This window comes from Natrix helvetica, assembly GCF_964273705.1.
Source record: "Natrix helvetica genome assembly, chromosome: 4".
Classification (NCBI taxonomy): Eukaryota; Metazoa; Chordata; class Lepidosauria; order Squamata; family Natricidae; genus Natrix; species Natrix helvetica.
The window spans coordinates 102885477-102899315 of NC_138550.1; the positions used below are offsets into that span (position 1 = coordinate 102885477).

The window sequence follows — 13839 nt, forward strand, 5'->3', positions numbered from 1 at the left end:
TACCACCACAACTGAGACCAAAATTTCTGTTGTTAAGCGAGACAGTTAAATGAGCTTTGCTCCTTTTTATGACCTTTCTTGTCACAGTTGTTAAGTGAATCACTGCAGTTGTTAAGCAACACGGTTGTTAATGTGACTTTGCTGGTCAGAAGGTTGCAAAAGATAATCACATAACCCTGGGATATCGCAACCGTCATAAATATGAGCCCATTGCCAAGCATTTGAATTTTGATTATGTGACCCTGGGGATGCTGCAACGATTGTTAAGTGTGAAAAACTGCCGTGTTGTTTTTTCAGTGCCATTGTATCTTCAAATGGTCACTCAACAGATGGTTGTAAGTTGAGCACTATCTGTATTCTGGACCAGTTCTTGATCCAGGTCATTGTCTGATTTTCTAGACTGAAAGGTGAGGAACATCTATCACTTTTGCCGGGACTGCCTGTCCGTAACTCTCGATACGAATACAAATATGTGTTCACATCTGGTCTATGACACAGCAGACATGTGTTAATCAAAATATCCTTTCAAGCATCTAGTTTCAACTTCAAGACTTGCCATTGTATAGTTCAAATATAGAAAATTTCTGGTGCTCTTACAGCCTCCTGTCCTATCTATAAAAAACAAGATTATAATCTTGGCTCTCCAAGACTAACCCTCCTCTGCCCCCATTAAGGAACCCATGGCTTAAGATGCTCCCTTAACATGCCGTAAAGCGGGACTTCTCAATGAGCTAGTTCTGGAATTTGTGTGAGCGTGTAGAGGGATGAGGAGGGAATGTGTGCGTTTGTGTAACTCTGTGGGATGTCTGATCCATTGTCCAGGGAAAACATTTTGTGGGAAACTGTTCCTGCCATGCAATGTTCCTATCCTCTATTAGCATACTTTCAATGCTCTTGTTACCTCCTAGCCAAAATAAACTAATACTTAGATTCAAGGAAATGCATAATTGTGTACATGAGAGCTTCATATTTAATATGAGTGGAAACGATGCATTATTTGCTTTTAAGCAGTAGTGCTTGCTGAATTTCTTAGATTGAGTTCCAGTGTGGAGATTAGGAGGTCCTTTTCATCAATCTTAATCACTTTTGCAACCTGTTTTCTCCTCATCCATTCATTGGTCTAAAAGAGATAGTCTAATGAGGTGATGGTGATGACAATCACAAGCAAGTTTCACTGACTGCTCACCAGCAACAAGCCTGGCAAACAAGATGCAGGAGCAAAGCGGTTGAAGTTCCATGAAGTTAAGAGTCTAGAGTCTAGACTGAAAAGCTTTCCCTAAAATCCTTTTCCTCCAATAAAATCCAGTGTGCAAAGGAATCCCAAAAGAGAGGCATTTACCATGCTCATAATGATTCTTGACAATTGCAGTTTCTTCTCCTAGAGCAGAAGTCTCCAAACTTGGTCAGAACAGAACAACAGAGTTGGAAGGGACCTTGTAGGTCATCTAGTCAACACCCACTGCCCAAGCAGGAGACCCTGCCTGCACCATTTCTGACAGATGGCAGCCCAGTCTTTTCTTGAAGGCTTCCAGTGATGAAGCTCCCACCACTTCTGGGCCACTTTAAGACTTGTGGACTTCAAGTCCTAGAATTCTCCAGCCAATCCCCAAATCTTAAAATGGCTAAGTTTGGAGATTCCTGTTCTAGAGCAGATTGGAGGTTCATATGGGAGGGGGGAGGGGGAAACCGTCAATGTTTGATTCGTGATGATTGTGTGGTGAGGCGAATAAAGTTACGTGTGGAAAGCGCCTCTGCAAATTGCTCCAACTAGTAAGACTGGCTGCAAAGGCTCCACCTGTTAATCCTGACAGGTCAGAAGGCAGCAGATTTAGGGGGTGGGGGCGTGCACAGAAGAAGTGTGGCCTGGGCTTGGAGTTACTAGGTGTCGTTTCCCCCACCTCCCCAAATCCTGGTGTAAATTGCAGAGACACCCCTCTAGCTTCTCATGAACACTCCAATAAGCATCTCTGGGTTTTCTAAAAACAGCCGGGGGAATCTGATGAGGAGCTAGTAATGAGAAACAGCTTCCGAGAGGTTGCTGGGTAGTGTGAGAACTTGGCCCCGCTGTGCAGAGCGTTCCAGGGAGAAGAGTGCCAATACAACACCCCCCTTCCCCCCCCGCCCCCCCAGAAAAACATCTTCTAAAGGAATCGGGATACACTGAACTGGCGAGAAGCTTCCACCGGACAAAAGACCCCTCCCCCCCTTTCCCATTTGCTTGGGATTTCCTGCCAGAAAAGGCGGGGGGTGTCGTTTCCTAGCAACCGGCCCCTGCGCCCGCCTTCTCTCCGCCGAGAGTCTTTTACCCCTAGGGGGAGCCCATCAACTGTCAGCTTCCAGCAGGAAGCCGGGTTTAACTAGCTCCTTCTGGGATGCCGGTATGTTTTCGGAGGGCACGGCTGGAGTATCTGTCCCGACAAGACGGGCCAGCGCCCGGCAACAGGACAGGTAACGTTTCCTGCTTGGAGGAGGCCAGAATCGTCTCCAGCAAAATCCTTGAGAAGTGCAAAGAGGCTGGTTTGGATGACCTGCCCCATTCACATCTTAAGTGGAGCTGTGTAAGCTCTCGCACACTGTCTTTCTTGCGTTTTAAAAGATTTCATGTTAGGGAATTCCCAGGAGAAAGTTATGCTAACACCTGCGATTTTTAATTTATGATCTTTAACAGCAGACCTTATTTGCCTGTTCGATTAAAGTTGGGAGTGTGTGTGTGTCCTTGGTACATTTTCTTGCAGATGTTTCATTACCTAAACTAAGTAGCAGCATCAGCACTGATGATGTTACCTAGTAAGGTAATGAAACGTCTGCAAGAAAATAGCCAAACTCAGAGAGAGCAAAGGAGTTTCATTTAAACTCTGAGCTACAAATATTCTCCTTTATCAATTAAAGTTGAAAGCTGATGAATCCTGGTTGTCAGCAGACCTTCATCAACAACCTTATTAACTGTGTCCCACTGGATTCTCAAGCTATTACTATAGTCACCTCCAGTTGAGTGTTCCCCGTGAGTGGGGATTATGGGAACTAAAATCCAACACATGTGGAAGCTGCTTTCCTAATTTTGCTTATCCCTTTTCTTTTTCAAGGTTTCTATGGAACATCATTGAGATTTCTGTACTTGGTGCAGAAATCTGCACTTATATCTGAACTGTACAATTAATATTAATGAATAAGTGCCAGATTAGGAGCAAGGAGACCTGCGTTCTAGGTCCTGCCTTAAGCATGGAAGCAAACTAGATGATGTGGACCTGTTCCCCCTTAGAAAGAAAAAGGCAATGACAAACCATTTCCAAAAAAACGTTGCTAAGAAAGCTGCATGGACTTATTCCTAGTTCCTCCAGGAAGCAGTCCAAGGCACAAATATTATTTATACTCACAAAGTATGTGTAAATGTGTGTGCATTCATTATGTGAAGCTTATACAACTATACACACCCTACAACTAAATATGATCAGCATAAGTATCCCCAAACAACCGATGGCTTCTGTAATGACCTCTGTGTATGCGTGCGTGTATTTCACAATCACAGCTATTTCTTAGAGAAGGGGTTGAGAATGAAGATAGCTACAAGGAGTGAAGTAGGATTTTTAAAAAGACAATTCCTTATCTAAACAGAGTATATACATGTGTTACGTTGTTCTTGGAAACTGGGAAAAGAGACTATTTTGGAACAAAAAGTCAGCTCTGAAGATATACATATTCCTCCTTTACCAGAAAAACGGACAATCAGTATTCCTGTCCATTAAAGTGTGGTTAGAAAAATAAATTAAGAATGATTCTCATTGAAATTCCTGTGACTTCGTTCCTTTTCTCTTTCCATAAATTTGATGATAGAGATTTTGGTCAGATTTCTTTCTTTCTTTCTCCAACAGTAGACTGCACAATTTAAGGTGGATAGAAATTATAGGAATTCCCCTCAGTTGAAGATTTCAGTAAACCATGTCTTTGTCAAGATTTTTAAACATTACTGTAATTTCAGTTGATCATGTAATCAACCAGATATTCAGGCTGGATTAGCATTTTTATCTATCAACTCCTTCCCAAGGACCTGCGATAGGCTGATGTTGTTGATGGGTGTTAAAGGTATTATTGCAGGTGTAAGCTCTTTTGCAATTGACTGGTTATTTTGTCAAGGCACCTATTAACTATGGATATTATCTTTGCTTTCTTTTGCCATAGTTCTACTTCTATTTGCAGTTCTTCGTATTTTGTGATTCTTTCTCTTCTCTTCTGCTGTCTCCAAGCATTACTATTCCACTTTCCAGACTTTTTTGTCTTTCACATCAATATTTGTTAAATCTCTGATGTTAAGTGGCAGGTGCTCATGTATTTAAATTCAAAAGCTAAAATGTTTTAGATTCTTCATTTTCTCTACTTTGTCCGTCTTGTGGTCCTACCGGATCTTGCTTTTAGGCAAGTAGCATTTCTTGCAAGTATTTTTTGCACATATTCCAATCCACCATTGTTGTTAATTTGTCATACCATTGTTTGTATCCATTATACACAAAAGTGTGAAATCACATCTGCTAGTTCTTTAGCTGGTATTGGCCTTCCTAGCAGGGGTGAAATCTTCCTGGTTTGGCCGAACTGGTAGGGACGATTGCCATTGGTTCTGCAAACCAGTAGTAAATAAAAGGCTTCCGAGGATCGCACAGCTCACAGCTGATCTATATGATCATCAGAAGCTCTTTTTTTCAGTTTTTAAAGCATTTTTTTCTTTTTTCTTTAAAAAGTGAAAAAAAGTTGGCCATGCCCACCCAGTCACATGACCCCATCACCAAGCCACGCCCACAGAACTGGTGGGAAAAAAAATAGATTTCATCACTGCTTCATAGGCACTGAGTTCTTCCCAGGATGTCATAATGTAATACTAATACTACATTATTATACAATGTAATAATAATACTATCAGCATCGTATATATGCTGATCCAAGCAGGGTGGTATTTTGTAGCTGAAATGGAAATGTTGTCAATCTTCATATTTTCTAAGGGCTGTCCACAACTTTTTGGTATGGCAAAAAAAATTCATTCGGGAAGCAAAGTAAGCGGCTCCATTGCTGGGTTGTATGAGCTATCTTAGAAGTGGCCACCATTTTCCGAGTGAATTGGGGCTCCTAGAAAATGGTGTCCGCCTCCAGGATTGTGTCACATGTTATTATTGTGGTTAGTTGCAAAGTCGTGTCCCACCCATCACAACCCCATGGACAACATTCCTCCAGACCTTCCTGTCCTCTACAATTCTTTGGAGTCCATTTAAGCTCATCTTAAGCCACCTCATTCTCTATCGTCCTGTTCTTCTTTTGCCCTCAATCTTTCCCAGCATTAGGCTCTTCTCCAGTGACTCCTTCCTTCTCATTAGGTGTGTCACATAACCCAGCTATAATGTGGATTATCTTGCTTTCCTAAGTGACCTCTGGAGCTCCAGAGATCTTCAAAAGGTAAGTGTGTAATGGCTGATGTGGGGTGAGGAGGAAGGTATGGGCCTGGTGATGGGGGGAAGCAGCCCCAAGGCCTTTGGTGCTCCTGGAAGGCAGGAAGTAGAGGACTGGGTGTCTCTGGATCTGTGTGAGGCCGTAATAACATACACATTCATTTAACAACTTTATCAAGGAAAGCAAAGATGGTAGGTCGCAAGTATGGCAATCATGTTGGCCATCATAGCCATCATAACTTCCTAACCATAATGGGGTGGCTCCATTATTGTTGTGTGCAAGGACAACCTATAAATCTCTACCTACATTTGTGCATCATATCACAGCCATATTCATTCCCCCGTTGGCATTGTGACCCATGCCTCAGATTTCACTGTTGTACTTATTGTTAATTTATTGTTAATTTATTCAGAGTGGTTAAATCTCAAAATTTCACACCTTATTAGAAATTTTATTTCTGCTTCAGGTGTATGCTAAAAATAAACAAGATTACCCTTTAAGCAAGTTTTGCATTTCTAGTCAGATGAAATCAGACAGAAATAAAACTAAATGCTTGAAATCACCAAGCATGTAAGGGCAGAAAACACTATTTTATTATTTTTATTACTTACTTCTCCTCCTTTTTATTATATGCACTAAGTATTAATTTAGTTGTAAGGTGTTACTTATATTAAATAGGAAATTGTTGTCTTTATAGGAAAAACAATCCTTGTTTTTCCTAATACAGTGTTTTCCTTGAAAGCTGATTATAATAGTGGCTGGCAATGTTTCATTATTCATATGTTTTTATATGATTTTAGAGGAATAGTTTATTCCATAATGCAGGGAACCTAACATGTTTTATAGTCTGGGTGGGTTTTATGTTTTTGAACATTAGCTAGAGTCTGGTGATAGGGACAGTATATTTATTAATATAATAAATAAAGAAATCTGATTGAGATAAGTATGACAATAAATTATTATTAATAACACATAATGTTGGTAGAATAATAAGATTCTTTCTAATAATGAGCATGCACATATGTGTATATTTGTGTACATATTTCTGTATCTTTAATTATATAACATCTGCATCTATATCTATTCATCAAGTGTACCAAAGAACTATCATGCTAGAATGAAAATCTGGCCTCTAATAGTTTAAGTTGTTAGGAAGTCATATGATCAAAACTCATTAGCATCTGAAACGGCTTCCAAATTCTGAAAAGAACTTCTGTACAATACTTAAGAGTTAGATCATCCTGTAACAGGATGGGTCCTTTTCTCCAAATATTTATTTGTATTCCCACGCTTACAGCTTCATTGAAACTTTTTTTTTTAAAGAGTTAGTATACAGTTGCCAAGATAACAGCTAGATTTTTCTTGCTGGATGCACTTAAATTTCTAGGCAGGCATCGATGCAGACTCACACTAGTCTTTCTCTCACTGTGTAAAAAAAAACTAGTAACAATATTCTTTCTGAAAGAAATGTCTCACTGTGGGTGACTGAATAGAGTGTTGCTATAGTCTTTCTGAAGCATATAAAATGGAAAGATGTAGCCTAGAAAGTGAAATTCCTACATACACAAAGCAATAGGACATTAATTGCATTTGCTGAAATGCTCCCAAAATAGAATGTGGTTGCGCATAAGTTCCAGGTTACTTGAATTAATGCAGTCTCCTCATCTGCAGAAACGGAAAGTTACCTTTTAAAAAAGAGCAGCAAGTTGACACTTTATAGATAGAAGTCATGGATTGAAAAGTGCATATCTAATACAGGCAGCTTGACAATCCTGTTCCAGGAGCAAGTGAAGAAGGTAAGTATGACAGTATAAAGAAAAGCCTTCAAAAACATCAAAGGCCATGCTCAAATTGTATGGCAAGGATGGAAAAAACCCTCCCAATTGCTATAATATGTCACAGACTGTCAATTTATTAATAGATGCTTCTAAAATAGACTTGGAGGGGGGGGGGCACAACAACTTTGACGGTGCCAGCATCAAATTCTACGCAAAAGAATGAAAGATTAACTACAGAACATTCACTGGTGTGAAATGGAAGCTGAAACAAGGCAGATCGCAAACATCTGGTGTTGCTTTGTAATAAAACAATTCATTAATGACACTTGGGAAAAGAGAAATGAAGTGATTCTCAGACAATATTTTGTCATGGAGTAGCTAACTTTGCGGGAGAAGTTAGAGTTGTTTGGATCCTGTCTAGGATTTAGACCTCCATTGGCCACATGTTCATTTGTGAATTAGATACTTTCTGGAAAGCCAGTATTAATTTGATCATTGTGGTTGAAATGAAGCTTGCAACCAAATGAAATTAGTAAAGTTGCAAGTTCCAAATCTGTATTTTACTCGACTGAAACATATTTTAAAAATGTTAATGTAATTGAAGTTCTCAGGACAATGATGTCACACAGAAGGCAAGTATATTTTAAAATGTGGAAACTGCCAACATCTGAGGTTCTTAGCAAATTTATCTCCACTGGACTGTCAGTAAATATTTGTGTCTTTGATTCCTATCTTGTGTTCTAATATACAATGAAATATTTAAGAAACATGTTATATATAACTTGAACAACATTCCTTTATGTGATCACTACAGTTTGTAACTGTAGGGACATGGTGGTTCAGTGGCTAAGACTCTGAGCTTGTTGATCAGTGATTCGAAACCCTAGTGCTGTGTAACGGAGTGAGCTCCCATTACTTGTCCCAACTTCTGCCAACCTAGGAGTTTGAGAGCATGCAAACATGTAAGTAGAAAAACAGGGACCACCTTTGGTGGGAAGGTAACAGCATTCGGTGCACCTTTGGTGTTTAGTCATGCCAGCCACATGACCACAGATATGGCTCCGGACAGCGCTGGCTCTTTGGCTTTGTAACGGAGGTGAGCACTGCCCCCTAGAGTCGGGAAGGATTAGCACATATGTGCAAGGAGAATCTTTATCTTTACAGTTTGCAAACATTTTCTCTTCTTCTTTTTTCCCTAGGTGGCCTGAATGTGTCACTCACTAGCTATTTGGCAACAAACAGTAGTAAAGAACTGCACGCTAAATTAGTTTATCCTTAAGCACAATGTTCTTTTCCATTTTAACTGAGCATAAAATTTTATCTTTTAAGAATCTTTGGAAAAGGGAGGCTTGATGCTTTTTCAGTAACTCAGTATGACATATGGTCTGCCTTTCCAAGCATCAGTTTGATTTGCCACATATAGTATCTGCAAATTTGAGTGAGTGTTGCTGTGAAAACAAGTAATGATTTATGCCCCCCCCCCCATTCTAAAGAAGAGAATAAAAATGATCTTTCCTCAGAATTTTAAGCAACATAACCTATGTTCCTACATGCATTTTGTGGGTGGTTATGTACTAAAGTTTCCTGTAATTCAAAGTCATACATGGGATTTTGGATGGACAATAGCCTCATAATTGCTTCATAATCAGGAAATATTTCTAATCAACATTCAACAAGCCTTGTTCCATACAGTTTTCCGTACACAGATGCTTCAATCCCCCCCTCTTTATCATCATCGTTGTCAAATTAGTGGTTAGGTGATTTTATCCAGTTACTCAACAACTGGAAAATAGCAAGTCTCTCTGAACTTTTAATAAGGGATCAGTGGGTGATAAAAGAAATTAAAGGCCAAATTTGTTTCACATTTTTTTCTGGGAGAAATTGTTGAAAATATTATTTAGAAGAAAATGGCCATACATAAAAAAGCCTTGTTGAAAAGACTTGACTTTCACAGAAGTATATTGTGTCTCACTAACCTTCCACCTCACCTTTTTCTCAGTAAACAGATAAGGATGGCCCTTAGGTATTGTATACTTCACAAAATAGAATGACAAATTGTGTAATGGATTGGGAACAGACAGGGGTATCCATGGGGTTGATAAAAAAAAGTGGATGGTTCCAACTATGTCAGTGTTTTATAGGAATGCATAAAATGGGTTGGGCTTCGATTGCAAACTTGTGGCCACCATTTTGTCTTTTCTGAGCCCCCTGTTCCCCCTACAGCAGTGGTGTCCAAACTTGGGAACTTTAAGACTTGTGGACTTCAACTCCCAGAATTCCCCAGCCAGCATGGCTGGCTGGGGAATTCTGGGAGTTGAAGTCCACAAGCCTTAAAGTTCCCAAGTTTGGACACCCCTGCCCTACAGGTATCCCTGGTAACTAATTATAAAAAACCAAAAAGCAATATGGCTAGAGGAATCATTTTCATACTGGCAAATTGTGGTCTCTCAGGGATCGATTCTGGGATGTATTTTTTCACTTGTGTACAAAAGATCTGGATTTACAGCTGAGACAAGAGTGAGTGAGTCCTGAGTCATTTTATTGTAATTTGTTTCCAACATTTTGTGGAGTTGGAAAGAATTAAAAAAGAGTTGCCATGCTTCAGTTAATTAGGAAGGGAATTGAAAAATAGAACTGCCAATATTACAGTGTCAGTATATAAATCTATGGTGAGACCAATCTTGGAGTATTATGTACTGCAGATATTCAGAGTGTTGTTTATGTATAGAGAATCAAGGAGACAACCGTGAGGGTCAAGAATCATTATATAAGCTAACAGGGCTGAAACTCTGGGTAATGAAGGAGTAAAACAAATATGTGAATCAAAACCTCCAAACTAGCAAGGACCTTGAATTCATCAAAACCTCCCTAATACCTCTCTTAGCTGTTTGCATATGCTGACTCATGGGTTATCTTGAATCAGCCCTTGTAAATTTAAATGGGAACTACAAAGTAACTAACCATAAAAACTGTCTAGTGCCAACCTCCACTTTATTATTCTGCTTATCTTATTATAAATAGGAAATCCAAGCCATGTTGTGATTGGTGTTGGGCACCCTCCTTCAGTGTGCAAAACCTTGGAGTCTGTTCCTAGCGCAGTTCAAATAAACATGATTCAAGCACAAGGTTGGGACTCAATTTGTAAGTTGGATCACGGGGAATTTTTCTTCCTCAGAAACGAGGTAGTACAGGTAGTCCATTCATTTAGTGACCATTTGAAGTTACGATGGCCTTGAAAAATGTTTTTCACACTTATGACCATTGTAGCGTCCCCAACATTTGGACACTGCAACTGGTTCACAGTTATAACAGTTGCAGTGTCCCCGGGATCAGCTTTTGTGACCTTCCGACAAGCAAGGTCAATGGGGAAACCAGATTCACTTAAGAATCCTGTAGGTTCTGCAGTCATTCACTTAACATCTGCAGTCATTCACTTAACATCTGTGGCAAGAAAGTAAAATGGGGCAAAATTCACTCAACAACTGTCTCAGCATGGAAATCTGGGCTCAATTGTGGTCGTAAATTGAAGACTACTTGAATTAGGAAAAATCTACCAGGCTGATTTATGAGACATAAGAAGGAGGGGAGTTAAAGAACATTCAGTTCTGCAAGATTTTATTACTACTGTATAGCCTATGCTTAATGAAGGATAGTTCTGATAAGGAATCAGATTTCTTATCTGGTCTATTTCAAAGGACTGGCAATATTCTGGACACCTTAAGAAAGTTATTATAGAGTTAAAAATTTGGGGGAAAAAGTAATCAAAATATTAGAGAAGTTCTCTGAAGAAAGGATTTATTTGTTGGGAATAATGGCGAGTTAGGACAGCTAAGACAAAATCTTTTTGTTACCACAGATCATTTGGATGGAGATCTTTTCTTCTTCTTCTCTTAGATTGGTAGAACCTGAAGACATCTATAAAAACTATATGCAAGGGGATTTGGTGGAAGGAAAGACTATTTTTCCAGTTCAACTGTAGATTTTTCTGGCAATGGCTGTGACAAATAATGCCATAAATAATGGCAACCAATTGGGTGATTTTAAAAGAGGGCTAGATATTTTATAAAGGACCAGATTATCCATGGTTACTAGAGGCATATGAAGAGACCAGCATTTACTGCCTCTGGACTTACAGGCCACATGCCAGTATACGACTGCTAGAAAGCAATATAAAAAAATGGTATGGTCCTGGTCCTGGTCCTGGTCCTGGTCCTGGTCCTGGTCCTGGTCTCAGTTTTTCTCTATATTTTTTCCCTGCAATCTACTGGTCAACTGGGATCTTGTACATCAACTCAGAGGTTCTTACACCAATAGGTTCTGTGACAGCTGAGCCACAATAGCTACAGTTGTGATGACCTCAGATGTGCAGAATGGAAAACAACAACAACCCCACCAAAATAGGCCCAGCAATAAAAATTCTGTAAAGGACTGACAACAAATAGATTTGTGAATTTGGGCGTGAGTGCAGAGGATGTGGATCTGGGTTTCGTAAATTGGCTAAATGATAAACATTGACCTTAAAACTACACTTGGTTTTTTTTAAACCATCTTCTGCTTTAAGCCATAGCCTACCTAGATACAAAGAGGAAAAGTATTTTTTTGCAAATATTTCCCTTTCCTTCTTCAAACAGTTCTTTGCTCACAGACCATTTATTAAATGAAATGCTCAAAGCAAATTTTATTTTAGCTACTTTGAAAAAAGATAGCCAGTTTTCACAGGACAGAAATTTCAGGGGGAAAAAATGAAGTGTATTTTTTAAAAATGATTTTGAAAAATAAGATAAGTGAATCCTCTTCTGTCAGGTTACATTATTCAGTCACCTACATGATGGGCCTGAAATGAAAGATGGAGCTGTTTTTTTTTTAAAGACTGCACCAGGCAACAGAGAGAATGACTGTTTATTTTCCAAACATTTTTTTTTCCTTACCACAATGCATCATTATATAGTCCAGGTACTTTTGTAGCACCTGTGAAATGAACTTACAAATGAATATTCTGGCTTGAATACAGAGAAATCTGTTTCTGAACATCCTGGATAAGAATGTATTGCAATTTATAAAAAAACAGAAATGTGTTTTTTGCTAAAGCATGATTTTCAGTACGTGGCTTTTCTATCTGGGCATCAATTTACCGGTAATGAACAAAATTCTGTCAGACTTTCTATCATAAACTATGCCTGCTATTACTTATTGCTCTTTCTCATTCAAACAAGTGACTGGCTTACTATTGAATACAGTGTGGAGCTATTGTATATCTCTCTGTGAAATCAACTTAATTACACAATGTTTTGTACAATACCTCCTTTTCTTTTCTTGGCAGATCCTTGATAAAGGCTAGAAAATGTGTCGCATATTCAGAACTGTTATCAGCAACTACAGGATTGTAATTTTTCTTGTCCAAAAATCAAAATCATTTTTTCCCTCACTTGGCATGGTCATAAAGAGAACCCTCCCTTCACCTTTGTTATTAATTTTTAAGAAGGTTTTGTTATTCTTGCCTCCTTTTAAAATTTTAATTCTAAAATTTTACTTTTAAATACTGTTTTCATATTTTCACGTTTTATTGTGTACCACCCAGAGTCACACTTTGCGGGAGATGGTTGATTCAGAAATATGAAATATAAGTAATTAAGTAAGTAAGTACATAAATAAGTTTAGGACCTTTCTGAACGAATAAAATATCAGAATTTGATTCTATTTCTTAGCACTCTCCTCATATAATTCCAGTAGCTGCAATTGCTGAAAGGAAAAACAATATCAAAGAATAGAGAACTTCTCTATTTATTGGTTGTCAACCAAAACAACTCAGAGTTGTTTTAAAATAAGTGGCTTTGTAAGTGTTTTAAACAAACAAACAACAATAACAACTGTACTTCTTGAATTTTCGAGGCTTCCTGCACACTTTGCAGTCATGCCTTGGAATGTCCAATCTGTGCTTTTTAATCCCTACCACAATCCTCTTAGAAAATTCTTTATATACTGAGTTATTGATATACTGACTGAGCTGTGGTGGTGCAACTGAGCTGAGGTGATGCAGTGGTTAGAATGCAGTACTGCAGGCTACTTCTCCTGACTGCTGGCTGCCTGCAATTTGGCAGTTCAAATGTCACCAGGCTCAAGGTTGACTTAGCCTTCCATCCTTCCGAGGTTGGTAAAATGAGGACCCAGATTGTTGGGGGAGCAATAGGGTGACTCTGTAAACCGCTTAGAGAGGGCTGTAAAGCACTGTGAAGCAGTATATAAGTCTAAGTGCTAGTGCTATTTTTACCACTATGCAGCTAGGATCTGGTCATTGTGTCTCCCATGACTTAGATAGTTTCGTAACACATCATGGAAAAAAGCTGCCCTTTCTACTATTTCTTACTCACAGGACAAGAAGACATTCCTTGATCCTCAAACTAATCCAGAGTCATGAACACATGCAGAGTGAACCCCAGCAATTTTAAACCTTTCCCAGCAAGAGGCTCCTTACCATAATGCCTTCATTTCCCTTTGTAATGTGTCTGGGATTTTACAAGAAGTAGACCTCTACAGGTGGGAATTACTGGCAGATAGATCATTAGGTGCAGCGATTGCGGCTGAAGAATAAAATAAAACATTCTCTCTAATGTACTCTTCTATCATCTCAATA

General features: G+C 39.0%; 1 long non-coding RNA gene across 2 annotated transcripts in view; it reads left to right on the top strand.

Moving 5' to 3' along the window:
- The first annotated feature begins 2384 nt into the window (after positions 1 to 2384).
- LOC309391838 overlaps positions 2385 to 13839 on the top strand; it is a 91399-nt gene continuing 79944 nt past the window's right edge. For both annotated transcript variants that reach the window (XR_014175342.1, XR_014175343.1), the window contains exon 1: positions 2385 to 2448. This is a non-coding gene — a long non-coding RNA (uncharacterized lncRNA). The remainder of the gene's footprint in view (positions 2449 to 13839) is intronic.